Source organism: Lycorma delicatula, chromosome 4 (assembly GCF_047948215.1).
Source record: "Lycorma delicatula isolate Av1 chromosome 4, ASM4794821v1, whole genome shotgun sequence".
Lineage (NCBI taxonomy): Eukaryota > Metazoa > Arthropoda > Insecta > Hemiptera > Fulgoridae > Lycorma > Lycorma delicatula.
Window position 1 is genome coordinate 135,870,065 of NC_134458.1, and position 19,138 is coordinate 135,889,202.

The 19,138-nt window shown below is 21.1% G+C and overlaps 1 protein-coding gene across 1 annotated transcript in view; it reads left to right on the plus strand.

Annotated features, from left to right (window-relative positions):
* The window catches only part of tio (zinc finger domain-containing protein tiptop), a 602,315-nt gene that overhangs the window by 1,502 nt on the left and 581,675 nt on the right, over positions 1 to 19,138 (plus strand). The window lies entirely within an intron of this gene.

The window sequence follows — 19,138 nt, forward strand, 5'->3', positions numbered from 1 at the left end:
AGTAAAACTTGAAAATATCAACAGGTCGTTAGAATATTTAACTTTGTTTTTTTATTTTTTTTAATGTATCATTTTATTTAAATAATTATTAAATTAATAAAAAGATGTATAGTTCAAAATAAATTACGCCGAACATTTTTTCTATGGCGTAATTTTTTTAAAAATATATATATAAATCATAATATAATCACGTAATTGTTGAAAGAAAATTCTCACCAAGTAAAATACGAATAAATAAATAAAATATTATTTATAAACATAAGGTACCTGTTATCAGTCATTGTTTAAAATATTTAAAAATATATATCATAAAACAAAAATGTTGTAAAAAGTTATATATCATAATAAGCTAAGCTCAGTGATATGTAGAACAGAGTCTATGTATATATTATATGCCTCTTACACGTTATAAATTATTTAACAAATAATCGTATGTCTAGATAGCCAAGCCTAGCATAATGTATAAAATTAGTAGCATCTTCCATATAGACTTAACAAGTCTATTGTATTAGGCTTACCGCAATTCAGCATTATTACGAGTTAATAGTTTAACATATTAGTAAACCTGTAAATTGTATTATTCTATAATTACCAAAAGGTTAACAACTATTATTATTAGTAATTTTTTTGTAGTTAAATCATTTTTTTAAGGGGAATAATGTTTATTTAAATCTAAATAATTTTTAAAATTAGTTAGATTTTATTCAGCTAAATTTATTATAAAAGTATGTAAATAAATGTAATTGAGAAATATATTTAAACGATTTAAAAAATAATTTAGATATAAATTTAATTCGTGTTTAATTTAAAAGTAATATTTTTAATAATTTTTCTTTCTATAGCTTTTATTTTATACAAACATTTTTATTACAATTTATATGTTTTTTATAGATTATCAAATAATTATTTTAAACAAATATTTACGGGGATTTACACTATTTTTTTTCTTAAATAGTGTAAAAAAAAAAATGATATTTGTTTAACCAACGCAGTTTTTATTAATTTGTAAGATATTAATTGATATTAAAAGAATTTTCTTTTATTTAAAATATCAAGAAATAATTTTTATTATTATTATTACTATTTTTTTTAGATTTATTTATTTGTATTCATGTTTTAAAGAATTTTTAAAATTCGAAATATTAACAAAAATTAAACCACCAAACGTTTTTGTATTTTTTTTTTTTAAATTAAAAATTAATAATATAAAATAAGTGATAATTTAAAAAAATAATAAATCGAATAGAACAGATTTTAAAAGAAAGCTAATTAAAATTAAAAACTAGCGTGTAATTATTATTATCAATATATTGTTTTAGACTATCTAAAAACAATACTTCAATAAGGAAGGTTAGCGGGGAATTTTTTTTATTTTTAAATTATCGACAATAAAAAATAATTTTATAGAAAATTACCTAAATATATGTCGTAAATTTAAAATTATAAATTTTGAACTAAGTATAATCTTTTACTCGACTATTATTTATATGTATATAAAAAAATTGTAAATTCTATAAATAAAATAAAATAAAATTCTCTTGAAAAAAAAAAATACATATAATGTATACGTACTTACACATATGTTAGTCATAATTTATGTGCAAAATTAACGAAATTATCGTTTAAATATCTGAATTATAAAGAAATTAGCTTTAAATATAACAAAATAAAAGTTGTAACGCAATGTTTTTTTTTTATTTTTTGTAAAGTATATCTAATTCTGTATATATATTTAAAATAATAATGAACAAGTTTAAAAAATCATATATAAAGTTTACGTAATATTCCAAGAAAACTGAATTAAAGTTTCAAAAAAATCACGAAAAATTTCACAGAAATAATTATCTAATACTATAATTAATTTATTTACAAAATTATATAAATTTAATTATGAAAAAAATATTAAAATAAATGATTTAAATATCATAACTTTTTTTACAAAAGCTATTAAGTTATTTTAAAACTACTTTTAAATAAATATATTTTTACTTTCAATTTTAAATAATATTAATGATGAATATTTAAACAATTACAAATCAAAAAATAATAAACTTTCGTTTAATTCTATAACTACTTAGTTGAAAAGTTTTATTATTTTTTTATAATCAGTATTTTTTATATTTATTCCAGTAAAAGAAATTTTTTTTATAATTATAATAAAATAAAAATATAAACATTAGGACAGAAGTTATTACAAATGTTATTACTAAAAATAAAAATGAAATAAAGAATTAATTACAAATGAAAAACGTAACTTTTCAAATAATAACGTTTATTTATCAGTATTTAACTAAGTTTTAGTATATATATTTCGAAATAATTTTTTAGATTTTTTTTACACAACAATTTTAATAGGTAGATTTAAAATGGATACACCCAATTTTACACTCCGACTGAATGCCTAAATGACAAGAAATTACAATTGTACCATTCGATCTTATATACCAAATATTTTATAATTTTTATATTTGCGTAAATACAGAAATAATATGGTAAAAGCTGTGCGATATGATTAAATATTTATATAATATTAAATTACATATTTTATTAAAATTTGAATTAAATAATGATTAAGATTATTTGAAATTCAAAATATTAGTTGTCTCAAAACGAATATACCATACATTATACAAAGATTTATAATTTTTAAGGTACCACTGCCAAAAATATGTCAAACAAATTGTATCCCAACCGTTTTTCTGGCTATATAATATTAATAAATTTATGAAATTAATTTTTTTTAACTTTATATTATTATTATAAACTATTATTTGTATCACGTAGGACATAAAAAGGCTAAATATTTCTCTGTAGGAGTATTTAGACATTTTGATTATGTCTTACGTATTTTCATAGATTACAGGAAAAAGTTAATTAATATGGTATTATATTAAAAATTAAATAATAAACAGTAAAATAAATATGAAAAAAAAGATTAAGGATTGTTTTTGTTGCATATTTATTATTATTAAAAAAATAAAAAAAATATATATATATTCAATTGTCTAGAATATTTTTATCTGTAAAACAAATTAAGTTTTTTTTATTTTAAACTCTTATTTATAGTCGCATCAATAATTTAAGTCATTAGCACTTATAAGTGTAATGTAACTATACCGATAAATGTATAATCTTGAACAAACTCAGGCCGACCATTCCTGAGACGTGTTGTTAATTGAAACCCAACCACCAAAAAAACACCGGTATCCACGATCTAGTATTTAAATCCGAATATATCTTTATCAGGATTTGAACCTCAGAACATCGACTTTGAAATTAGCTGATTTACGACGACGAGTTTACCACTAGACCAACCCGCGGGTTAAATTAAGTTTTATTATAAAGATTTTGGCATTTTTATGCACTAAAATAAATAAATCTTCATGAATTTTTTATTGCAATATATAAATAATCACGATAATTTATGAAATAATTTAAAATAAAGAACCTCCTAATGCTGAAAAATTATTAAAATACAACCCATTAATATATATATATTTAATGTAACATATGTCGAAAATGTTACTTTTTTTATAAATGTCATAATTACCTTTTTAGATGTCATCATAGGTTTCAGAAAAACATAGTATTCTAAGAACACTATTAAAAATAGTTTTTTGCAATAGTTCATAGTACTGCTTATTTTTCAATTAAAAATTATACATATAGATGGTCATCTAATTTTAAATTTAAAGTAAGAGTTTTGTAAACGGTTTTTGAATTTTTCCTATTTTATAGTTGATTTTAATACCATTTAGCAAAGTTCTTTAATTGGAAATTAATAATTATCTATCATTATTACAACGATATTAATCAATAGAAGTATATATTTTTTTAATTTAAAACACTTTGCACATATATAATAATTAAATCTTATGATTTATAATAAATTTATCGTGAATTAATATTATTCCCGAAAATATTAAAAATTAATAAATTGGTTAACAATTTTTTTTCATATGTATAGGCAAAATAAACAAGCAACGTATGAAACTCAACAATTTTGTAGAATATTTGTTACAAATAGATTACATTTTTTTTTAAATGTGATTGGAATATAAAAATAGTATTTGAAGATTGCATACACATTTTATACAATTTTTTTTTCATTATTCAATGTTAAATTTAACAGATAATACAATCGTTTAATCAATTAATAAAACACCCGCTCACTCAGAAACACAGAGGCTTCCGTCTAATTATAGGACATGGAACGTTTCTTTTATTAATATAAACCCACTTGTCTTTATTAATAGATTTTTCATTTATTATTAACTATTGTTATATTAATTACTTATAACATTGACATTATATAGATCCCTATTTTTATCCCATGTAATACAAATTGCACCCGATTTAATTCCAGTTTAATTTTTATTTAGTTCCAGTATTTTATACTATATATATTAAAATAAAAAGAGATTACATAAAAATTTGTAAACATCTGAAAAAAATTTCAAATACATTATTTTTAAGATTGTATTAGGTAGATTTGGGAAGAGAAAATCATCTAGGAAAATGTACTTTTAAAATGTAAAGTAAAGAAAACTATAACTAATTTTTAACTATTTGAATTTCTTTAAAAAAATAATATGCTAGGATGATAATTTGAACATTTGATTAAATAACCGGTGTTCAATAAATAAACCAAAATTAATTTTATAAATTAATTTTGGTTTATAAATCATACGTTGTTTATAGTCTTATTAATTGACTCTACCCGTAAATTCACATTTTTTAATGATTAAATGAAAAAACTTGCATAATCCGAAAAAATTTTAATTAGTTTAGTAGATCTCATATACGTATATTAAGAAAAATATTCTTTTCTCAACTCTACATATAAATGTAGTAAAACGAAATATGTTAATCATTTATTCACAGTATCCCGGAATATTTTGAATATTTATTTACGTTTACTTTTCTAAATAGATTTTATATAAGTTATACGATTTCAGCTCTATATTTTTAAATTTTTGCGCAGTATTACTATTCCTAGTCGAATCACAATACTAATAGTTAGTTAATTTTACCGATAAAATATTTCGTTATCTGCAAGTAAAAAAACTTTTTAAATTAATAAAATAACGTTTATTAATTATCGACTCATTTACAATTTTATACGATAATAAATATTACTTTACTTTTAATATTTAATAAAATAATAAAAATAATTTGCAACTAAGAAAGATACAATAAGATATTATAGTTTGTATAATACTCCTCCCACAAATTTAATTAAAAAATAAATTTTAATCTGATAGTAAAAAATATAATATATCACTATCAGATCATAGATGATAACAGTATTATTTATCGTATAGCAATGATTAAAAAAAATCCAAATTTTCGAATATTTCAGGTAATCGATTTTTTTGTAAACTTTACTTAAAAAAAATTATTCTAAATTAAGTACAATTTGATTTAGAAATTATACTTAGAGATTTTAATAATGTCCTAAGTATTTTCATAGATTACAGGAATAAGTTATTAATATGAAAAAGAGCAATTTCTTTGTTGAAAGAATTTTTCGTTATAAATAATAAACGTTTTTTGAACTGTCACAAAAATTATTTAACTTATCCTAAGAAAAAAATAAATAATGAAAAAAAACCATATAAAATTTTGCATTAAGTTAATCAATTTTATAATATTATAAACTACTTCATAAATGAAAAAAAGTTTGCAAAATATATTTAAATAAAAAATTATGGAGCGCTTAATATTTTCTTTATATTAACTTATCTTGTATACCAATATACTTAGAATAGATCAACAAAAGATTTTCCTGTCCAATCTAAAAAAAAAAAATTAATTGATTAATTGTGTAAGTTAAATATTTATTAAGTAAAAAGTTCTCTGAATTCATACTACATCATAATTATATAATCAAAAATAACCTTTATTATTGTATGATTTATTAGTAATTGAAAAAATAAAAATAAAACTACCATTTTTGCTCCAAGTCATTGCTAAATATTTCTATTGTTCTTAGAATGTTCTACACGTTAGAAAGAAAATTTTTTAAAAAATATTTACACGATAAGAGACTGTTATGTAATCGTTTAGTGAATTTAATCTCAAAGTTTATTATTTAATACGAAAATTAGAAAAAAAAGAACACTGATGTTAACTAAATTTAAAGTACTGAATATGTAAAGTAGAATTTATTTTTAATTTTCTAGTAAAGTTGATGTAAGCTTAATCCTTATTTTTTCCTTAAGCGTGGATCTATGATTATTTAAAAAAAATAAATTTACAGTATTTAATATTTTTTTTTAAGACTGTGCATATTAATAACAATGATAATAATAATAGTATTGTATGAAACACTGATTATTAGGGACTTTATGTTTTAAATTTATTTTTACTATCTATATTCATTGTAATTAATTGATCCTGTATTACTTATCGAAAACAATAAATATATTAATAAAACAAAATATCTAAGTAAACTGTATTACCTAAGTTAAAATAAAATGCTAAATTAATTATATATTAACTTATTTACGGAATAGATTTACTTAACATTATTTATAATATATAAAAGAATTGTGATATTAAACATATAGGAATAATATTAATATTTGTGTAATGGATTAGTAAATTATTTTGTAAAGTAAAAAAAAATCTGTAACTTCAACAATTTAGATGTCTTGTGTTTAAAAATAGTTTACTAAATTAGTTTTTGTTATTCTAAACACAAAAGAAAATTAATCTTATTGTAATTTTTCTTGCAAATCTTATTACGTAATTCTAGTTTTCTTATTGATATTTTATATAATAAAATGAGATTACAATGTTTTATTCTTTTTACAAACCAGTCAAATGAATGATGGATAATTTTTTTTCTATTTAATAGGTGTAAGAAATAATTTAAAAAGTTATAAATAAATAAGGGGGAAAAAATGTTTAGATAAAATTATTAGTGAAAGAAAGTAGTTCAATTAGATGAAATCAAAAATAAAACAAAATAAAAAGAATAACGTAAAAAATAATTATTAATTATTGTTGAAAAAGGTAAATGATAATTACGACAATGTCATTTCGTCATCAAAACATTTGAAATATTTTTACAAATTACCGTATTAGTAATTACAGACAATTAAATTAAAAAAATAGTTGTACTCATACGTAATTGTTCAAGACCTAGGAACTTTAGAATAATAATCTATGAATCTGAAAGCAATTTTTTATCTTATAGTAAAATTTAATCCAAAACCTATCGATCAAGTTTTGATTTCATTTTACTATAATGGTTATTTTTCAAGACTAATTTACTTTGAATTTAGAAAAAGAAACCTCTCCGGATAATCTACTAATTTTTTATAGAATATTTTTATTATTTATTAAAACAGAATGCATTATAATAAAATAGAATAATAATTAATTATTACATTTCTTTGAATTTTTGAGTATGGGTTTGAAATAACGTTATCTTATATTAAAAATTGTTTACATAAAAAAAAATTGGTTTATAGAAAATTAAAAATTCTTTAATATCAGGAAAATAAATAATTCCTTATTAAAATTAATAATTTTATGAAACGATTAAACAAAAAAATTTCTAAATAGTAATTTAAAATCTTTTATTTATAAAATTTCAAAAGTTTACTTTTGTTAAATAGATTTTCATCTCCGATCGTCATTTATTTTTTTAAAAAATAGAAAAAAATGTTTCATTTCCTTCCTTCTACTTTTAGAATATTACATAGTAATACTGTGTACCGTAATAATTAAAAACTCAGTTGAATATTTTTTTTGTATAATCAGATAAACAATATTTACTATATAATTCTAACCGATTAAAACACAATTTTTTTACAAGCTTCATTTTGAATACTTTTGAGTGCTTTCTACAAAAGATATTCTGGGAAAAAATTTTTTCCCAGAATATCTTTTATAAAATTAGCTCACTATTCGTTATAAAGAATTGATAATAATTACAATCAACTTCAATAAAAGTTTTTTAGCATTAATTTCAATAAATAATTTTAAAGAAATGTTAGTAAAAAAAAAATTGCTTACTTCATGCTAGTAAATTACTAAAAAGTTTACAATCAGCCTTCGACGAACTCTGTATGTTATGTTTGACTGAGAATCCTCTGTGTAAAGCACTTTACACTCGAAAGTAGAGTTCTCAATATTAAATGGTATTGTCCAACGTTTTTTTGAGTATTTATTTTACTGTGTTTAATGTTTTAGTTTTATGTAAATGTCAGGGCCCTTTACGCCCGTAAGTGTTACGTGTGGGTTTTGTTTAAATGTTTTTATAACGTTTATTTTTGCGTTTTATTAAAACAAGGGTCCTAAACACCCTTACATCTGACGGTCCTATCGGTGATTTTATTTTATTTTTTAAAAATGTGACGATGGCTAATGATCTTAGAAGTCGATGCCCAAATAACTCAAAAAATAAATTAACAAATAAAAATATTTATATATATGTATATATACAAATTTTTGAATCTCGTAATCCTAAATATTTATACGTTCAGTGTGACAAATTAAGCAATAGGCTTGCAACGCCTTCAATTTTTGCAAGTATCAAAATATATAAAAATGATTTTATGTATAAATATAAACAAATTACATTATTTGATCATTATTATGTCTATGAGATACAACCTAAGGTCTGATGAAGATATCATAATAAAGCAAAATTTAATGGTCAGGGTAATTAATATATCAGTTTATACAGAATAATTTTTTTTTTTACTAAAAACCATTAGAAAAACTGATAAGTTAAGTTAGCTAAAAACTGCTAAGTTAGGTAGCACAAGCAGAATTAGATAATAATAAACTGAAAAAAGAATTAAATAGTTTTATATCTACAGATCAAAAAATATATTTAAATTTTTTAATTTAAAATAAACAAAATATAATATTTAAATATTAATTGAAATTAAAAACTATCATTTATAACAGCATATTTTGACAATATTATTTTGGAATCCTATGAGTTTTCCTAGTTTTTTTTTTACAAAAACAAAAATTTCGTCTCTACAAATTTGCACGATTTAAAAAAACACACATAAATTATAGAAAAAACTTATCTGAAACATATTATAAAAAATTTTAACTGCTATTTTACTTGAAACGATTATATTTACTAATGAAATAATCTTTATTTAAAAACAGATTTGTATTTTATGTAAGCAGACTAATTATTTTAGCACTTCCTTATTAGAATTCCGTATAAATTAATGTTGTTGACAAATACAAGAAATATAAAACAAGTTTAAAATATATCTAATTAAGAAGAATTAAATGACAATTTTATTTTCAAATGTGTAATAAAAAAATTTACCTTAAATGTTTTCTAATAACATCAATCTTATTTAATTAATTCTTTAGGCAAATTAAAACAATTTATTTTTGAAAAAAGTTTATTTTTTGGCTAATTTTTTTTATTATAAATTTTTATTTAACCTTTCCTTATTTTAGATTATTTTTAAATAAACATTTATAATAGATTAATAAATAAGAACTCGATTTAAAAAATTAAAAAGAATTATATAATTTTGAAAAGAAACGTCAGTGAAGTTTGTTTTAACCAAATTCTTATAAAATAACGTTTAAATTCTCGGATTGAAAAACTTTTATAAAGCGTTTATTTCAATGGAATTAAAATTTTATTTTAATTAGTATTATTAAAAATAAACAAATCTGAAACATTATAGAATTCATTGGTTATTTCATATAATTTAGAAAAATTCTAACAAAAAGTAATTGTGTAAAAAAATAATAAATTCAAAATAATTTTGAAGAAAGTATATAATTTAAAAGAAATATACATAAATGCAAAATATTCAAAGAGAAAATGCCAAGTAAATGATTATAAAACAGAAAGACGCATTAATACATCTTTTATTAATGAATCTTTTGAAGTAAAATTTGATGTAAAATAGAATTTTATTTAAAATTGTTAAGTTTTCAGTTCACTATGTTGATGTAATTCAAAAAGTAATTTATAATAAATTCACAACAAATAATTAAAATTAATGTTATCTAATTTTGATTATTTCTAATTGAACAGGTTCATAATTAGAAAAAAATAAATAACTTTAAAACAGACTCAAAAAAAAGTAACAAGTGAAATGATAGAAAAAAGTTACATCAAATTTATGAAAATTCGCTGTTTAATACTACTACTTATGGCACAAGAAACCGAGTTCATTTATGAACTCGATTCAGTAGAAGTACATATAAAATTATTTAATCTAAAAAAACACCGATCATCTATGATTAACATAAAAAACATTTCTCCAAACCACTTCACAGTTGGCGTCATTAACAACGCCACGTTAAGTACGAGGAAAGTTTAACATACTTGTTTTAAAAAAAGTATAGTATGACTTCTTATATTAAGCAAATATAATATATCACGATAAAGAAAGGAATTAAGGAAAGTTTTAGCTTAATTTATAATCATCATTTTTTTTTCGTATGACCGGTTTGAGATACTTTAGGTTCTTTTTTGTTCAAAGATATCAAAAATAATTCTGGATATACTATCTGTTAAACAAAGTTGCCTACTTTATATTATTAATACTTCTTTACGTTATTTTCCCCTTTACACCGCCAGTTTTTAATAAGTCAACTAACCAAAAATATTTTGATATATGAACTGCCAATCTATTTTACAATTCAAAAGAATCTTTCAACCTATATTACATATATATATATATAAATACTTTTTTGCATTTCTATATGTTTATCTCTTATTGTTTTAAAATTTTACTCTCCTCATAAATTGTTTAAATAGTTTTTCTAATCATAAAAAAATATATACTAACCGTACATGATTAAAATATTTAATCTAATTTATTTTTTAACTAAATTAGATGAAAATATATTTGTTTATCTATCTTATATTTTATCGATTCTATGCCAATCATTATTTTATTTATCTTTTTTAATAAAAAATGGTGGTTAATGCACAAAATAAACTTTCTATAAAAATAAATAACAAAACAAAAAAGTGGTTACATCAATTTGAAATTAATTATTTTTATAAAATTTAAGAAATTTTTATAACAAATTTATCCTTTAAATAAAATATAATTTTTGAAATATAAATTACCATTTTCATGAAACTATTGTCAGTTTTTATAACTGAAATTTAATTTTAATGTAGTCTTAAAAAACCTAAAATTTTCTGACAAAATCTTTTCGTGTTGACTCAGTTTTTCTTAAAATCTAGATGACATAGAGGTCTTAGACCACTTTTAGTCAATTATTTTTTATCAAAAACTATAAGAAGCACCAAATTTACCCTAGATTTTACCCAAAAAATTTTGGTACGGTTTAATTTCACAGAGGAAGCAGAAAGTAGGGCTAAATGTTTCGCGAGCCGAAAGTCTAACTGAATTTTTTTTTTTTGGCTATAGAATCATCCCCCGTTAGACTGTCGTGCAATTTTCAATCACTCTCTCTCTCTCTCTCTGTGTGTGTGTATATATATATATAAATGGAAGTACAGTTTGAAATTATTTGTATATGTATTTAATGCAGAACAGTCAGGTTTTTTTTGTTAATTTATTAACAAATCTTTACAATGAAAAACAAAAACCAGGAAAATAATTTAATTAAGGAGAACAGTTTCTTTCTGTGCTATTTGATTTTTAAAAACATGGTACAATTATCTCATTATTATTTTTCTGGTTCCAATACTTGACAAGGTTGGAATTTTTCACACGCTGCAACAAAATCATGCGATGATTATAACTAGTCATCAGCCTATAGTTACCTCATGATAAATAAAAATTATTTATTTATAATAAATATTCTAAAAATAATTAATTACACATTTGAATTACTTGTTGGATTAAATTGTTTAGTAATTAAAACTATTTTTTTAATATTATATTTTATTTTATTATTATATTATTTATATTAATATTATATTTTTTTATTAAATATGAAGTTAAATTTTATTTACTCACGCTTGATATTTATTTGCCGGTGCGTAACAAAGATAACGTATTTACCTTAATAGCCGGTCTATCAACGCCATCCATCGTTATGTTTAACCATTCACTTTTAGTCGCACGGGAATGGTTTGTTTAAAACAAGTCTTTTCAATCTGCTATGGTAGCGTATTATTAACTACTAAAATACGTAAATGTAAAATATTTTTACGTTGTTAATTATGATTATTTATATATTTAAAAAAAAAAAACAAAAAAAAACTTGTACGTAAGATAGTTACAAAAAATATATTTAATAATTTAAACGTTAATTATGTTTAGTGATTTTTTTTTTTTTTTAATTTAACATCTAGAATAGAAACAAATTAAGTATTAAAGAAAATCAAATTACGTAAGCGAATTTTTTGACTCCTAATTACATAAATATAATTATTTTTAATTACATTTTATTTTGCAAACCAACTTTTAAACTTATTGAGCAAATATATTAACTACCGAATCTTATTGCAGAGGTTCCCTAAACTTATTATTTTTTTATTATAAATGATAAATAATTAATTAATTTAGCAAAAAAAAAATTGAATCTTTTGTAATGCAATATAAAATGTTTTTTTTTTTAGATAATTTTAATAAAAATTATTAAATTTTAATAAAAGTTATAACATTTTAATAAAATTATCATGCCTATTAATTTTAATATAGGAAAATTATTGTTTTCATTTTAATTCTCAGCCCACCGGGCTGGTCTAGTGGTTAACTCGTCGTCAAACATCAGTTGTTTAACAGCTGATTTTCGAAGTCGAATATTCTGAGATTGAAATCCTAGGAAAAATTAGTTGCTTTTATACGAATCTGAATACTACAAAATGGAAAACGATGCATTTTTGGTGGTTGGGACTCAATTAACTACACGTTTCAGGAGTGGTCGGCCAAAGACTGTACAGGACTACAATTCATTAAAATTTCATACACATCATTCTCATCTCGTTTATCTTTTACAAACAAGAAGAAAAATTATTGTTAAGACTATTTTTCCAGTTTTAATTTCTGTCTTTTCTAATATATATTCTGACTTAATTATTTTTAAATATGTTTTTTCATGTTTTAAACTCATTGTCACGCCCATAATCACACTATTTTGTTTTATATTATACCTTATTATTTAAATATATACACAAAAATGTTCAGTAAGAAATGCACATCATAATATACACGAATGTTCAGATAATTGGATAAATAAAAAAATAAATTTTATTTTTTATAAAATTCTTCTAGACTTGATTTTTCGATAATTTTATTGATAAACATTCATGAAACGATTTATTCCAATTTTTATTGAAACCTTAGTCTATTAAACATTTTATGGTTAAATTATTCGTTAAATATATAATATAATCTTTAGAACTATATTGGGCTATAATAAAATTTATTTTTACTTATGGACATGATTAATACAAAAAAGAATAATTTATATTTAGTAATTATTTAAATTAAAATTAAAAATAAAAGACTGCAAATAATTAACAATTTAAATAATTGATTTTTTTAAATTAAATAATCAGTTGTATTAATCTTTTTATATATAGTACTATAAATACACACATTTAATATAGGTCTTAACTACAATAAAAGTAATAATAAATTAAAATAGTTCATTAATAAAATAAATAAACGAATTTCTAATAAATTCATAAATACAATTGAATCTAATGTGTATTGTAATAGTGTAGGTTTGTTACATGAAAAAAAAATGTTTTCCATTTTATTTGCAATTAATTAAATTAAACACGCACAGTTTGATATATATATATTTATACACAATAATAGTTTATTTATCGTTTGTTTTTTTTAATTTTATTGTATTATTAATTAACTGCGTTTTTATAGGTGGTCTCAAATTGAATCTTATGCTTATAAAAAAAAATTACAAGAGTAATGGCCTGGTATACTCTACGAGTATGTTAAAAAAAAATTAATAATTACGCAAAATATATTTTAATGTTCCTACTAATTTTTCTTATTATCATTTTTTTCTATATTTTCTTTATCCAACAGGTTGATTGATATGCCCAAAACAGTCATATATGATTACAGTAATAAATGCAGTATAAACAGTAATATATACCCAAAACAGTAACGAATCAGACTTAAATGGGGTTATTATAACTACAATAAACTGTTTTGTTTAAAAGGATAAAATAAGGAAAAAACTTATTTCATAAAACATATTTTAGTCCCCCGAAATAATAAAATCCAAAAACATACATTTATTTGGTTCACAACGCAAATGGATAAACTTTACATCAAATTTTTTCTTTATATCAGTTAACTTTTTAATTTATTTATTATTATAATAAAATAATTTAAAAGGAATTTTGATACGAGTAAAATATTGATATAATTTACGTAAATTATTCAGGAATTATTTTTTTATTACAATTATTTCGATCTAATAATGATTTAGAGAAAAAATAGTCTAGGCAAATATGCATAGCACATCCTCAATACTTTTGTCTTTCTTTGTTTGCGTCTTAAAAAACAAAATTATTCTACAAATTAAATTTATTTCGTAAAAATGAGGGGGTTTTTTATATCAATAATATAAAATTTATAATTTTTGGGAAATAGCATAGCACAAACATGCTAAGTATGCCATTGGAACCGTCGTAATTTGCTCTATTATATTATGATATTTTTATTCTGAAATGAGATGCAACAAAGACCCTTATAACTAGGAAATCACTATTGCATTGAGACATCAAAACGGGTCTCATAGCCCAGCTGCACATATAATTTAAGACCCACATACGGTCTCATAACAGTTAACCTGTTTAATACAATATATTTAAATTTTTTCTTTGATTAATTGTTAAAAAACAAATGATGTAAAATACGTTTTAATCAATTGCACTTTATAAATTAATTTCTTTATATTAGATCTTTAAAATTAAAAATTGTTCAATAAAAATTAGAATAGAAATTTAAAAAATATATATATACACGAGGGGAACATCTTTTTTCATTACCTAAACAAAATGTGTAATGAATGTTTAAACTATAGATAAAAACACAATTAGATAATTAATTTTAGGCTGATAGATAAAAAAATTAAACACATTTATAGTTAATTATGATATAAGAACAAGTAGATTGTGGAAGACCTTGTAACAACAGCATATGATATAAAACGTTTTATGTAGGGTCAAAGTTTATAAGGAAATACCGTATGAGATTATTATTAGTCTATAGGTAATAACGCAAAATTATTTCGAGAATATTTTCCATTCTTCCAATTACTTTCCTACATGACTTATTGATCACATTTTCCCCGAAATTTAACTAGTATTTATTTATTTTAATATAAATTAATAACAAGGAAAATCATGAGTGTACAAAAATAAAGTATATTAAAAAAAAAATTAATTGATAAAAATCAATCAAATATATTAATGCACGTAAAGAGTTCTGTTCAACGGTTATTGAAATAAAAAAATGTATATATAAGAATACGCTCAAAAACCGTTTACAAAAATTTCACAACCATCAGTGGCCAAAAAATAAAATAAAACGTATACACAGAATGATTCACGAAGTATGTAACAAACTTACTGGACATATTCTACTGGTGAAAATAAAGAAATTTTGTTTTAATAGATTTCAAAGTTCTTACGTTTATATTTAGTCCCAAATTTTTTATACAATTTACTCGGAATCAAATTCTCTACATGTTTTGTTTAAAAAGTTTGTTTTTATTACCCGTTTAACAAAGTTATTTTACGCCAAACGTAAGTTTGTTTATCGACCAAAATATTTTGAATTTTAACCCCAGATTTCTTGAAAACTACTTATATAGTAGTGGGACCTTTTCCTTTTTAATTTTTCAGGTCAGATTTCATTTATTTGGGAATTTACCCCTTTATTTGGACCATAAGAATGTTAGTCCGGCTTAATTTTACCGAAAGAGCAAAAATCAGGACGAAATATTTCGCTAACCGACCCTTGTTAACGAAGCGTTTCTAAATCTATATTTATAAGAACCTTTTTCTTTATTTTCACCAGTAGAACATGTCCTAAAAGTATGTTATATCTTCGTGAATCATTAATAAAAAATGATTAATGAATAAATGAAAAATAAGGAACAACAAAAATATTATTTGATAAATAAATAATCTTCACAAAACATTATACATGATATTTTTATTCTGGTAAAAATTCTTTAAATTCTGCAATATCTCCTGATATTTGACGTTTAATAATAATCGAAATTACCATCTGGATTTAGATTTTATATAAAATCTTCTTTTACAATTTCATTCAATCAAATCTTTTTAACACTTTCAGTTTTATCTAGTAAAAAATTTGTATTTTTATATAATTCGTTGCTTAATGTTATGTAATTAATTTCATATCAATACAAATATACCTGTACGATAAACAATAATAAAGCATTATCTCTATGATAAAAGTCAATAAAAATCTTAAATGTTAAACCAGGAAAGATTTTTTTTTTTTTTTTCATTAATAGAAAATTAAAAATTTACATTAAATCTACTATTACTATTAGTGTATTTTTACACAAATAGTTCATAAAAAAGTGGAATACAGAAAAACATTTTAAGGTGAAAATAAAATAAATTATTTATTAAATAAGCTATATTTTTCTTTTATAAAATTCAATCATTTAATTGTACTTAATAAAAATTCTTTTTTGTTAAAAAAAAAAGTTGACGCACACGTAGTAAATATTTTAAAAAAAAAAACCCACACAAAAGGTCAAATGATAATTGTATGTGACATTTTAAGAAGAATAATGAGTTTTATTAATAATAAGATAAATTTTAAAAGAAAAAAGAAAACACTATTATCACGAAAATGCGTGTAGCAATAATAATAATAAATATTATCTATTATAAAATAAATGACATTCATAAATGTTATGTTAATATAAAATAAATGTAGATGGAAACCGTTCTGACAAAGACGTTATGTCATAAGGAATGACTATCACAAGCCTTATATTTAACACGAAAATCACTTAAATTATGAAAGGTAGATTAATAAAAGAAATTTTAAATGTTATAAAATTTATATATATATATATATAATATTTTAATGATTTTGTTTTTGTTTAACGAAGGACAACATTAATTTATGCTATAATATGTGATAGAGCGTTGTTTTATAAGATGGGGATTTGTGACGGATATATTGTATGAAAGGTGTGAGTTATGCTGGATGTTTCATTAGGACAACTTTTGATGTGACATATACTATGATCATAATACTTCTTGTGATGGTGACCGAAGACTTTAAACCATGGATGGCTATAATACAAGTTTTCATTTATGCGGGTTATAAGTTAACAATAATAATAAAATAATTTATGTGTGCATTATTTTTACCTACACGTACATGTATCTTATTATCTAAAATATGTTTCATTCTACGCTAAACGGTAAGCATGAGAAATAAAAAGTAAGGAAAAAATCTAAAAACTTTTATTATTAAAGGTAAGTCTACCCTTGCTTAAAAAAAATAACAAAGAGTTAACAACAAGTGTAGGTTTAACAGGAAAACAAACTTTTATATTAAAAAAAATTGATTAAACGATGCGTTTAAAAACTTTTCTGATATTTAGATTAATTTTTGCAAATCGAATCATCAAAATAAAATTATGCAATTAAATTTTTCATCCTAAAATTAATATGGAATTTAGTAAACCTTTAATTTGATATACTAGTTTATAAAATTTATTTTTTTTCTATTAATACTTAATTAATAATTTTTAAAGCAGTAATGCTTTCGCAAATCTTGTTTTTATTTAATTTGATATCTAATTAACTATACGAGATTCTTCACTTAAATGCAAATTAATTACAACGATAAACATATATAAATATAAATAAATTTAATTTAAATGATCGATTAATAATATTTTTTCATCATATAAATAACCTAAAAATTTATTAATTATGGTTTTTACATCCGACTGATTTTTCTCGAAGTGAATTGCATCTTAAAGGGATTTATGAATTGAAAAATTTACACAATCAAAAAAAAATTCAATCCTTTTAATGGGTCAAGTTTCCCCCTCCCGTAAATCTACGTCTGAAATATAACAAAAATATTCATTACCATTCAAATAAAAATACATAATCCAGAATTAATTATTTTTTCCTTTCATTTATTTATGTTTATTTTAAAAACAAAATATTTATGTACAATTTTAATTCCCATTTTTTCAATTAAAAACAAAATTTTTGTACATCGCTCAACTGTTTTAAACCCTTACAGTAGGATTTAAATCCGTAACAGTATGATTTACATTATAGAAATAATTAAAAATAGAACGGTTTAATGGTTTTTAAGAGAATCTTTTACAATAATAAATATTAATTACCAGATATTTTAAAACTTCCAAAAAAAAATAGTCAAACCGAACAAATATTATTATTACTACAGTCGTAGCTTTACAAGAAGTAATGTATATCTAAAGATTGGAATAAAGAAATAACTAACTTCGATACTATTTCTAAAATCGGTATAGTAGTGTTTTACATTTATTTACTATCGGTTACATTTTTATAGGAACTTTAGGTTAATTATATCACATACATGTACACGTGAAAATGGATTCCTTATTGAAATTCCTAAAAAGTTTATATGTTAGTATTGTAGTTTTAATGGAGATTCCTTTTTAACGTGTATATATGTAGAAACATTTTTAAAAAAATTGACGATTGATTGGAAATTTTTCAAAATGTTTTATTGTCAATTGTTTTCTTCCAACACAACTGAAATGTATGGTATAAATCCAACTATTTTTATTTAATCCTTAATTTGTATTTTTTTTTTTTTTTCATAAATAATCATCTGAAAGACATATTAATGGAATAAAATTGTAGGTAGATAATAAATACTTACTTTAATTTTATCTTAATCAGAATGTAACTTTACTCATGGTTCACTTCCAGTTTATCCATTATTTATAATTACTTTTATTTATATAAAACGTCCGGATTACAGATATATTTTGGTCATATGAGTTTAATTAATAACACTGTTTAGAAGTGATTAGATTGAATTTGGTTAGGACCAATGTTTTACTAAAATTAGTTCTGATATTATCTTACAAAAGTAATTTTTCTTATTACGATTTGATTTATCATTATTTTTAACGAAAAGTAAAATATAATACATTATAA